At 33.5% G+C, this 13,069-nt stretch overlaps 1 protein-coding gene across 1 annotated transcript in view; it reads right to left on the reverse strand.

Moving 5' to 3' along the window:
• The window catches only part of LOC144255073 (protocadherin-15-like), a 435,746-nt gene that overhangs the window by 202,567 nt on the left and 220,110 nt on the right, over positions 1-13,069 (reverse strand).

Below are 13,069 nucleotides of genomic sequence, written 5' to 3' on the forward strand. Positions count from 1 at the left end.
CTCAGGTTAAAGAAGGAGAAATGTTTATTGTGAATCCTTAGAAAGTACTGATAGAGAGCAGGAACATGGGAGGAATAGAGGAACTCTAGATAGGGCAGAGGGGTTAGAGGGGAAGGGAGGGGGCATTGGGTAACTAATGATGGTGGAATGTGATGATCATTACTATCCAATGTACATGTATGAAGACAAGAATTGGTGTGAGTATACTATATACACAACCAGAGATTTAAAAATTTTGCTCTTTATATGTAATAAGAAGTGTAATGCATTCTGTTGTCATATATAAATTAAGAAATTACATTAAAAAAGAGTACTGGAATTTGGCCTTTGGTTTACTGATATATGTTTAAGAACATGATTAGGATAAGTTAGATCTTTCTTTCATTATTGCTTGAAGGTTGAAAAATAACTTTAAAAAGCAAAGCACCTTCTCTTTCTAGTCAACTCCATAAGATCATGTAACGAATGTATCTGAATTTGAGTCACCAATTTATCAGAGGAATCAATAGGGACACAAAAGTCTTTATTTAAATAAGCAAATTTCTTAGATACTTAAAGAAATTTTCAAAGGGAGCAAATCCCTAAACTAATTTTCTGTCCATGTTAAAGACAAACACAATCATCAAATGCCATCTGGTAGAGTGGACTGTATGCACACAGAATGATCCTAAACATTTCATAGGATATTAAGAGAAAGTACTAGCCCTCAGGGATTCCAAAATAGATGAAACAAACAGATTCAGATTATTTTTCTTTTCTCACTTAGGCAAACAAGTTCTGTTTTATGTCAATAAATTACTAACAATCAAGAACTGAGGCTTTCAATTCAGGACAGTGTTTCCAAAATCATGTGGATGCCCACCTGGTGCTAAACTGTTGGCTCTTTAATAAAATAATAGTATTTATGAATACATATCAGTATGAATTAATATATATTTTCAATTTATGTAAAGTTGTATTATTTTTCATTTATAGTTCAATCAAAATTTCTTTTCCCAATAAGGTTAAGTAAAACAGTTTATTTAATATTCAAAAATAGTAAATAATAAGATATGTAATGTGAAAATATGAGACTTGGAAATGCAGCTAAATAGATGGATAAAACGTAAGAATGCTTCAAAATATCAGAATGTTCAGCACTGAGAAAGGCCATTACTCTCAAACACCTCTTTTCCTTTCATATTTGTATTGATTTATGATCTTTTGCTTAGGAGGTCAAATCAAATGCTTTAAGCTAGGAGAACATAGCAGAGTTTCTGCTCACTGTATATGAAATGAAGATTTAAAAATAAGTATATGTTTAGTTAGAAATGAATGCTGGTTAAAAGTGAATATACATTTACTTGTTCCATCCAGGGAGAGTTCTATAAATTAGGAAATTTTAAAAGGAAAAGTATCTAGATTTTGACCAGATTTGGCAGAATCCATGAAAGGTTAAGTCTCAAAAATTTTTGTTGTACAAAATTGGTAATATAGGAACACCAAGGAATTTAACAAACTCTAAAATGGACCTGCAATTCTAATTTTGTATATGACTCCAGTAAGTTTCAACAAAATAAAATGTAAAAGTACTAGAAATATTTAAAATAACCTATTTGAATGCTAATCGTTCAAATATTTATCTCATAATATATCACAAACATTACATATCTCATCTCCATCCTCAAAATAATTTTATCCATCAAGAATTACAATCTTGCCTTTATAGATTATAAAATCTTAAAAGTTAAAGGAGTTACCAAAGTTTGCAAACTACTAAATATAGAAGCATAGTCCAAATGCTATGTTCTCTGGGGCTCATTTTCTGTCTTTAGCAAAGACCCCTATATCCTAAACTCCTGTCAATTATTATTTTGTTTAATAAAAACCAAGCTCTTCATGAAAACATAGGTCTGCTATAATTCTTTTAAGTCTTAAGGAAATTGGAATCCAAGAGCACCTGCAAAAGTTCATTTGGCATGAACAAGCAGAATTTATCACAGAGATTTCAGGGAGGCAAAGATGGTTCAACATTCACAAATTAATAAATATAATATATCACAGCAATAGAATACATGACAAAATTATATCATCATCTAAAAAATGCACAGAAACTATTTGATGAAATTCAGCATCCTTTATGGTAAAATTCCTTAACAAATTAGGTACCAAAGGAAAGTACCTCAACATAACCAAGGCTACATATGACACAAACCTACAACCAATATCATACCATATGTGGTAAACTGAAAGCATTTCTTATAAGATCTGGAACAAGACAGTTGTGTACACTTTTATCACTCTTTTAAACATATAACTAGAAGACTTAACCAGAGCAATTTGCAAGATACAGAAATAAAAGGGATACAAATAGGAAAGTAGGAAGTCAAATTATTCTAGCTTCAATATAATATGATTTTATATAGAGAAAACTAAAGATTACAACAAAAATTATTACAGCTGATTAAAAACTAAATAAAGTTGTAGTACACAAAGTCTACATACACATATCAGTAGCATTTTACATTCTAGCAATGGACTAGCAAGAAAGAAATGAAAAAAGTAGTCCCATTCATAATGGTAACAAAACAAAACAAAAACCCCAAACAACAATGACAACAAAAACCTAGAAATAAATTCACTCAGCAGACAGAGGACCTTTATAATGAAAATTAAAAAAAAAAAACTGATGATATTGAGAAGACAAATAAAATGAAAGACCTCTCTTTGCAGATTGCAAAGTGAAAATGATTATATGTCCTTGCTGCCCAAAGTGATTTACAGATCAATGCGATTGCCATCAAAATAGTTAGACATTTTACTCAGAAATAGAAATGATAATCCTAAAATTGATGTGGAAGCACAAAAGAATCCAAAGAGTCAAAGTAAAGTGAAACAAAAAGAACAAAGCTGGAGGCAATATAATACCTGATTTGAGACATTTTAGAGGGACATAGTAACTAAAACAGCCTAATATTGGCATGAAAAACAACACAGTGACCAGTGGAACAGCATAGAGAGGTTAGAAATAAACACATAGTTCTCTAGTCAACTGTTCCTCAGTAACAGCATCGAAAATACTGAAGAAACATAGAAAAAACATGAAGAAGCCTCTTCAAAAATTGTTACTGGAAAAACCAAATTTCCAGTCCACTCAAAGTGGATCCAAAACCAAAATATAAGATTGGAAACTATGAAAATACTAGTGAAAATTACAGGGTAAATATTTTATAACACTGGAAGGGGAAACAATTTTTTTGTTTCTCCCCCCCATAAAACCTCAAAAGAATACACAACAAAAGTAAAAATAGACAATTGTGATTATATCAAACCAAAAAGCTTTTCACAGCAAAAGAAATAATCAGCAGAGTAGAAGATGATCTACGGAATAGAAGAAAATATTTCAAGAACTATTCATTTGATAAAATATTCATTTCCAGAATGTACAGGATCTCAAAAAACTCAAAAATAGCTCCTTCACAATCCAATTGCTTTAGTGAGCTTTTTTGTGCCAGTGACTAAAGGACTGACCAGAACAACTGTAAAGGAGGAAATATTTATTTAAAGGCTCACAGTTTCAGAGGTCTTAGTCCATAGAAGGCTGGCTCTGTTCATAGAGGCTCAAGGTGAGGTAGAATATCAGTGGAGAAGAGTATGGTGGAGGGATGCAGCTCATATGATGACCAGAAAGCAGAAAGAGATAGATCTCCACTTGCCATATACAAATATATACCCTAAAGCTACGCCCCAATTCCCATCTCCTCCAGCCACACCCTACCACTTCAGTTACCAGTCAATCCCTATCAGGGCATTAATTCACTGATTGGGTTATGACTCTTATAACCCAATTATTTCTCCTCTGAACCTTCTTGCATTTTCTCACACATGAGCTTTTGGGAGATACTTCACATCCAAACCCTAACAAAATTTAAAATGTGCAAATAATCTGAATAGATAGTTTTCAAAATAGCAAGCATATGTACAATAAATATATGAAAAAATGGTGAACATCACTAGTCATCAAGGAAATGAAAAACCAATCTCCAGTAGATAGCAACTCACTACAGTCAGAATGTCTATTATTGCAGGAGTAAAAATAGCAAATGCTGGCAAAGATTTGGAGAAAAGGTTACTCATATATTACTTGTCAAAATGTAAATTAGTACAGCTATTTTGGAGAACACTATGGAAGTTGTTTAGAAAATTAAATATAGGTCAAAATATGTTCCAGCTATTCCAGCTCTTAGTATAAATTCAAAGAAAAAATATATCATCATATCAAATCAATACCTGCATTCCCATGTTTATTATAGTACCATTCACAATAGTCAAGATATGAAAAAAACTCAGTACTCATCTGTGGATGAATAGATATAGAAACCATGATCCATACACACAATAGAACATTATTAAGTCTTAAAAATCTTTGTGGTAAAATGGACAGAACTTGAGGACATTATGCTAAGTAAAATAATTTTTACATAGAAGGCAACTTCATATGTTCTCTCTTAGATATGAAAGTTAAAATTTTGGTCTCAAAGTAGGAGAAAGTGGAGTAATAATTATTAGAGGGCGGGGGGATAGAGGGAGGTTGGATAATAAGTACCAAACACAGTTAAATAGGACGAATAAGTACTAGTGTTCCCCAGCACAGTTAGGTGACTACACATCACAAAAGCCTACTATGTATTTATGAAGAATTAGAAGAGTTTAAAGTTTCCAAAAAAGTCACAATAAGCAGTGTAAATGCTACTTGCTCTGCTTTGAGCAATATACATTTTACACATGTATTGAATTACCAGAAACTACCCCATAAATATGTACAATTATTACATGCCAATTAAAGAGAAAAATACCAAAGATAATTTTGCCATGAAAGAAACATAATACATATTTGTAATTTGGTTCTTGCAAAGTAATAAATCACAATAATTATGTTATAATTGGGAAATAAATTAGAAAAATTTGAAAAATGAAAAAGAAATGTATTTGGGGAATATAAGAACTTTTACTTTTCATTTAAAAACAGCAGTATTCACATTCCATGAAAGAAAGGTACAGGACATATGGATTTCCCCCCTGAATTTCAAGATTCACAGAATAAATGTAAAATTCTCAGTCTTTCTCACTTCTGCAGGTTATGAAAGACCTATCTTGGCACTTCTTGAGATGGGAAGGGCAAACTTAATGCACTGAATGAAGTAAAATATCGCAGATGCAGATTTGTTTGCATTTTAATCAACTGTATTTACACTTAAAAAAGTGCTTTGTTTTGTAGCATATCCATTCCATTTGGGTATTACTTTCAAATTTGAAGCAGAAGAGATTGTGTGTGCATATAAATTCTCTTCTACAGTTGAAGGAATCAGAACTTTTTTAGATAAATGGTTAAATCCAAGGCTGCGATAAGAAAAAATAAACATAAAACAAAATGAATCTGAAAAATCTTGTTAAACCAGAGAACAGCAGAGAGCTCAAAGAATGCAGGGAATGTGTTTAGAAGATAAAGAAAAATACTCAAATGGACCCATCCAGAACAATTCTGGGACAATTTAAACACCAAAAAAATTAATGATGTTAATAGTACATCATTGAACACATTTACTAAAAAATTAGACCTGTAAATCTTAGCAATGGGATGGTTTTAGAAGGCAAAGTCTTTGAAAGTTGCCTTAGATAAGGGCATTAGAGTGGAGCCCTGCTGTGGCATTAGTGACCTTAAAGGAAGGGGACCAAACCAGATGGCTTCCTTTCTTGCCTGAGCATGCAGCAAGGTGAGCCCTTGCTGGAACTGACCACTCTGGAAATTGGATCTCAGATACCTCAGACTTAAGTACTCTGAGAAATAACATTTGTTGTTTAAACCACATGTCTACATTTGAAATAGCATTTTGTTTAGATATTTTGTTGAATGTTACAGTATTTTTTTTTGTAGCACCCTGAGCTGATTGAGATAAATGACTTGTAATTCTTTGAAGAAAACTGAAATCTGTGCCTTCAGATTGATATCAGTAAAAACAATGAATAAATACATGAGGGAGAAACAAATGTTTCTTTTTTTTTTTTCCCTCTACAGTAAAATACCTACCAATAAATGTAGAAGAAATCATGGTGTTAGAAAATCATCATTTGGCGATGCTCATATTAAATCAGTCAAGAAACATTAATAGATGTTAAAAATTAATGGGCAAAATCATTAAGAAAAGAATATTTGCAGTTTCAAAGTATGTCATGATAGTACTTTGAAAATTAACTTTGATTAAGGTGTCAATAATAGCATTAATTGTAATGGAATAAACTAAATTTCTCTACTGCCACATAAGATGCAATAAGTGAAATATAGCTTATCATCAGTTCATAGTCATTCTTACTGAATGACTAATTGTGAGTTTTCAGTAAGAATGGAAATTGGACTTAAATCTTCATAAGTAACAGGGTCACGAGAGTAAAGGTAGCATTGTTTCAGACTGAGGAGACTGAAGAAATATAGCAAGTAAATGTAGCATGCAATCCTGGCTTCGATCATCTGGCTGTCAAAGATACTATGAGAGAAACTGGTGAAAGTTCAATGCAATCAGAAGGTTAGATTGAAGTAATGTATCAAAGTTATTTCCTGATTTTAATGGCTAAGTTGTACTTCAATGGGAGACTGCTTTTTAAAAGAATTATAAATTGAAGGATTTGGTGGTCATGGTAACTTATTCTCAAAGATTTTAAATAATTCTGATATCTTTTCTGGAAGTTTTATGGTGTTACACAGGAAAAATTAACATAGAAAAATATCATGCATACTTATGACAATGGTAAAACCTCTTATATATAAATTGTGTGTATGTGTAGATTACACATAAATATATAAAGATATACATCAATACATATGTGTCTCATATTGATTTTATGTGGCCCTGAAAGAAAAAACATGGAAAGACATTTACCAGGAAGTAAATATGGGTTATCTTGAGAAGTAAAGCTGGGGAATTATCTAGGGTAAGCAGACAAGGAGACAGGGAGTGAAACAAAAATGGAAAATAAAAAATAAAACTGTAGGGCTAGGATGTGGCTTGGAGATTGGGAGCTTGCTAATCATGTATGAATACCTGGGTTTAATCCTCAGCACAAGAGAAAGGGAGAAAGAGAGGGGGGGGGGAAGGAACCTGCATACTAAAGAAATAATCTGCACGATTATATTTATTAATGTATGAATATTCATTTTAATAATATAACTAAACAAGGAAAAAAGAGCACAACATCTCAGTCTTTTTAGCCTGATACTTTTGGCATTAATCTTTGAATTTTCTATCTTGATTCACAAAGGCAGCTTGTAATTCCAAATCACTTAACACACGATGGTTAAATTAGGACAATCAAGTTTTGCTGCCCTTTTTAACTATTTGTTTACAAGTCAGAATGAACTATCTTTTATAGATAATTATGTTATACAGTGGAGTCAAACCTTTATTGCTATAGGAATTTTCTTCCATCTCTAAAATTTAAGGTTCCTGAATCGGAAGCTTTAAAGAAATAATCTTTGCTCTTTTGTGTAAGGCACCGTGTGAGTAGAAGGTAGAAAAAAAAAAGAGATGAAAAAGATATCTTTTTTCCCTATTTTCTTTTAAACTACTATTGAATTTTGTGACTCTCCATTTTAATAAAGAATTCAAAATGAGAACAAAAAACATATCATTGAATTCTTCAGTTTTATTAAGTAACTCTTCTAATGCAAATATCCCCTGTTTATTTTTTTTTAATCCAAAATAAATTGTTTTCTCAGCTGCAAATCAACCAATTCCTGCCAGTCAGCAGTGAAACACCATAGGCGCTCCTCAAGATCAATTGGGTCTCCTGTTGTTTTTGCTAGAAAATGGACACAGATTAGCTGTTGGTTGAGTGTACCTCAGTAACACAGTTTTGTTCTTTTCTATTTATCAAAATCTCAGGGAAACAATGGCATTTGCATAATTTACCTTTAATGAACAAGAAGTGGCAGTATGGGAAGCAATACACAGCTTTAAGACATGAAATCAACTTGAGGTTTATTTTAAAAAACCAACACAGTGAGAATCTTTTATTGCCAAGTTACTAAAGGTAGTATTGATGACTGCTATGGACATATCAGCAGCTATCAGACAGTTGCCTGAACAAACATTTCATATTCAATTCACAATTCAAATTAGTCCTTTTTTTCATTTTACTTTAGAAAGAACACAATCTTCTAATTCTGCTCAATAAAGAGGAAGCCAACAAACAAGACACACCACAACTTCAGAAGTCAAGCAGGTTTACAGATTGTAAGCTTTTCTTTAAATTATACAATACTCTTCTGGCAGGAAGCAAATGAAAGCTCTTACTTTCACTTGTAGTCATAAATTGTTTGAAGATCATTTAAGTCTTTTTATTGATACATATTAATTAAAAAGAAAGGTGGGGTTCATTTTGGCATATTTGTGCATACATAAACACATAATCTGATCAATTTCACTCCCAATTCCTCCTTCATCCTTTCTTACTCCTTTCTCCTAACCCCCTCTTCTAACCTACTAGACTCATGTAAAAAAAAAAAATCATTTTGTAGCAGGGAAATAAGGATCAGGACACAGATCTGGAAGTAACAGTGGCACCTCAGCCCAGAGGGATAATTTCCATAGTCTGAGCCCCAAGCACCTCAGGGCTTTTAGTTAACATAAGAAAATTTGGAGAACAGCAAGGGAAGGGAGTTTGTGAAATTCTATTGGAGGGTCCATTCTACATTCTTTATATGGATATAAGCTTGTCAACAGCCTGGGGTCTATTAGCTTATATAGCTTAGGGACTTTTATTGCACTAAACCTTTAGGGGGATAGTTCTGTTCTGTTATATTGTCTCCTGCTTCTGCTACTGCAGTTTTCTGTTATAGGTACCTGTTAGCTGCTGCAAGCTTCCATGGTTAAATGTCAGTAAGCAGAGCTGCTATATGTCAGCATGCAAAACCATAGCCTGTCAGCTCTTAAACAACTAAAGTTTCCATTTTGTTCTACCACAATTCACAGGAAGGAATGAATAAAACGTTTCCTTAAAGATGGATTCAAAGAGATCAAGAAAAATCTGGTGGATATGGTGGTGCATGCCTGTAAACCCAGAAGCTTAGGATGCTGAGCCAAAAGGATCACAAGTTTGAGGCCAGCCTCAAAAACTTAGCAAGGCCCTAAGTGACTTAATGAGACTGTCTCAAAAAAAAAAAATTAAAAAGTTTGGGATGTGACTTAATTGCCCTGTGTTCAATTTCTAGTACCCACTCCCAACCCAAGTAAAAAGGAAAAATCTGTTGAATACCATCTAGAAAACTGAAAAGAATCACATCTTTTAATATGGACAAAAATTTTTAAACAGCAATAAATAGGGAATAAAAGTCTATTTGAAGTGTCTCATGTCCATACTCCAGAATATGGCTTTATTGCTATTTGCAACCCACCATGAGTTTCCTATTAAATTTTATTAAAGATGAAGATGTTGTAATCCATCTTATTGCTCTAGTGATCACACTCCTTTATCCCAGATTTATCAATGTTGAACTGGAGCAGTTCCTTGCTGTGGGAAATGTCCTGTGTAGGATGTTTAGTGCATCTGTGGCCTTTCTCACTGGTTTTCAGTAGGCTTTATTCCCTTTTTGTGACAAACAAAAATTACAATAGATTTTGCTAGATGTTTCCAGGGGGCCAGAATTGCCCCTGGCTAAAATCCATTGCTTTAAATCAATTTCAAAATTCATTATCTGGCACCTAATCCTTTTAAAAACAACAACAACTATATCTATCTATATCTATCTATCTATCTATATAGATAGATAGATATAGATAGATAGATATAGATATATAGTTATATATAATATATAATTATTATATGTAGATATACATTGTTATTATATATATGTATATGAAATACACAAAGTTCTTGAAATTGACTCTTGCCTCTGAGCTATATATTCTCTGTAGTCGGAGTTATTGTAACCAACTATTTTATACTTATTTAAAAATACATTCACTGCTTTCTATAGCTCTCCCTGCTCTGTTGAATTGGTTTTCTAAGTCAATAGAGACAAAAATTCTCTTTAATATCTAATGCATCATTTCCCAAGACTTTCAAAATATTCCCATTACAGGCCACAAATCCTTACATTGCAGAATACTTTAGGTGAAAAAAAAACTTTCATTTAAAATGAAATGAGTATTTACAGTTAATCTAAACTCAGGATAAGGAAGAATATAAAACCTAGGGTTACAGTTCAGCACAGTTCAGGAAGTCTCTTGTAAGTCTAGAACCTGTAGAAGGAGGGCACCTGTACTTATTAAGTACCAGGCTGAATTTTTCTTTAATCCCTGGAGAAAAGTTTGTGTTTCACAATTTAAAAATAATTTAAGCTTGCTGGGAAGCAGAACAAAACTGAAAATCTTTCCTCACACTCCAAACCCTGATGTCACAGGTTTTACTCGTGATTTTAGCATATTTTGTGCTGCTCGAAGCAGATTTAGGGTTTGCCACTTGCCAGGGAGAGAAATAATTTCAGGGAAATTAGGTTCTTGTAATAGCTAAGAGCTGGTCATGCTCTGGGATTTCTCCAAATTCAAATTCAAACATTTTAGTAATCATAATGTGTTTGTATAAGAATGTACAGATAGAGTGAACTTTACAGTTGGGGAGATACATTTTATTATATTTCTTGTGTAGAGTCAGAAACTGAACTGCTAAGGATGTTTTGCTTGCTCCAGATCAAACAATAATAAATTCAGCAGGCTTAAGCATTCATTTCGAGTCTTCTCACTTTTCAACCACCTCATTCTTTTCTGAGGCCGCAAACGTGCATGCCCATTGGCCCCACTTTGATAGTCTCTGCATCTTAGAAAGTATACATGTGCTTTGAGGAATCTCTATGTGCTGTGGAGAAAGGCTGCCAGAGACTCTTACATGATTCACATGCATTCAGAGGCACACTTTGTCAGAGGGAGAGTCCTAGTTTCCCATCAATATTCTCACATATTAGTTCACCAAAGGACAGCAATACATTGTAAAGGCATGCAATTACTGGAACATCAAAAACGTCTCTAGAGAAAAATCTTAAATCTTAAAATTGTTCTTTAACTTCTAATTAGACTCAAGAATTTTTTAATTATTGATTTGGACTTTCCAGGGAGTATTTATTATATTTCATTACTTAAGTATATATCTTTCAGAAAACTCTGTGTTCTCTCATTTTCTTTATTTCACCTTGAAGCTGCTCAAGCCCAGATAGCTCATTTCAGAGGTAATCAGGAACAAGATGGTTGCTATCATCTTTAGGTCCTTACTTTCAAGTCTTTTTCAGAGTCTACATAGAGCTAAGCATAAGAGTAGGGAAAAAAAAGCCAGAGACTGATGGCATGTTTGAAAGTTAGTTTCAGTTTTCCTTGAAATCAGATCAACCTGACAGTCAACAGATCTTTACTGAGTACATAGTACATGGTTCCAGAATTGCTCTAGTTACTAAAGATGCACTAGCAAATGAAATAGAGACTCTGATTGGAGACAGAAAACAGGAAAAACAGATAAAAGTAAAAGGAGTGTTGCAAAATATTGAAATTGTGGAAATATCCTGGGAACAAACAGATTTGTTGATCAATTAGAAATGAGAGAGAGCCATGGGAAAGAAAAACTCATAAATGACTTGAAAGGCTCCAGTCAGAGAATCTGGAAAGGGGAATTTTCCATTTACTGAATAGGAGGAAATGCCTGAGGACCACTTATTTTCTTGGGAGAGGGAAAGTGAGCATCAGTGGTAAATATAGGCTAGGTTAATTTTGAGATGCCAAGATAATATTATGAGGCTCATTCTATTATCCTTTTTCAAGAAATGAGGAATGATTTCTTTATATATTGAAAATGTTGCATACTGAGAGACTTCAACTGTCATTTGTATCCAGAGACTGTCTCATTGGAAGAAAATCATCTTGCCCAAGGTCAAAGCACTTTGTGAATCAACCTGCAACTAATGAATCAATGATGCAAGATATATAAAGGACCTGCCTCCTTGTCCTAACCTTATAACTCTGAAGAGTAATCTCAACCATAGAGTTTTACTGGGTTCAGTTAAGGAATTAACTGGGAATACACTGAAGTTCAACTTCTCCCTAAATCAGACCTTCCTTCCTTCTCCCTTCCATAGAAAATGATTCCAAAACTACTCTGTCATGGCTTTGTAGTTTTTTTGACCAAAAAAAAAAAAAACAATAAGAACAAATGAGAGGAGAAACAATATATTTAGGGCTCCCAGTTTCAGAGGTGTCAATCCATAGATGACCAACATAATTGCTCTGGGTTCGAGGTGAGAGAGAATTTTATGGTGGAAGGGCATGGTGGAGGATCACTGCCCCACTCACAGAAGCCAGGAAGCAGTGAGAGTGAGGGCAAAGGAGTCACAGGAAGATTAACCCTATCAAGGCACACATACTGTGATTCACCTCCTTTAATACACCTCACCTGACGAGAGTTGCTACCCTATTAGTCCATTTGAACTAGGATAAGCTCACTAAATTACAGCTCTCACAATTTAATTATTTCACCTCCAAGCATTCCTACATTGACACAGGGGCTTTAGGGGGACACCTCATATGGAAACCAAAACACACCCCTAATAAACATCCTTCAAATGAACCTTATCTTAAGGCCTTCTTTCCTTAACCCAACCCAAAACCTGTGGTTTCTTAACATCCACAGGGAATTACTAAGCTTACAATTGGACATGAATCTAACGTTTTAGGATGAGAACTAAACTGGAAATACAGATTGTAAGTCATGGATATATAACAATTTGAACCCATTAAATAAGGGTAAATAAATTTAGGAGTGAACTTAAGTGAGAAAGAAGAGGTTACAAAATTGAGAGTAGGGGCTTGTCAACTTGTAAAAGTCAAAAGAACTATCAAAAAAAGACTGTTCTAGGGAATCAAGAGAGAATGTGAGAAAATCCCAAAGAAATTATGATGTTCTGAAAGTTAACTAAATAAAATTTTCTCACATCTTGCTTATGGAAAGAGTAAGAAGAAGAATTACCTTAGCAATAATGAATGGGCATTCAGATCAC

This window comes from Urocitellus parryii, chromosome 5, assembly GCF_045843805.1.
Source record: "Urocitellus parryii isolate mUroPar1 chromosome 5, mUroPar1.hap1, whole genome shotgun sequence".
NCBI classification, from domain to species: domain Eukaryota; kingdom Metazoa; phylum Chordata; class Mammalia; order Rodentia; family Sciuridae; genus Urocitellus; species Urocitellus parryii.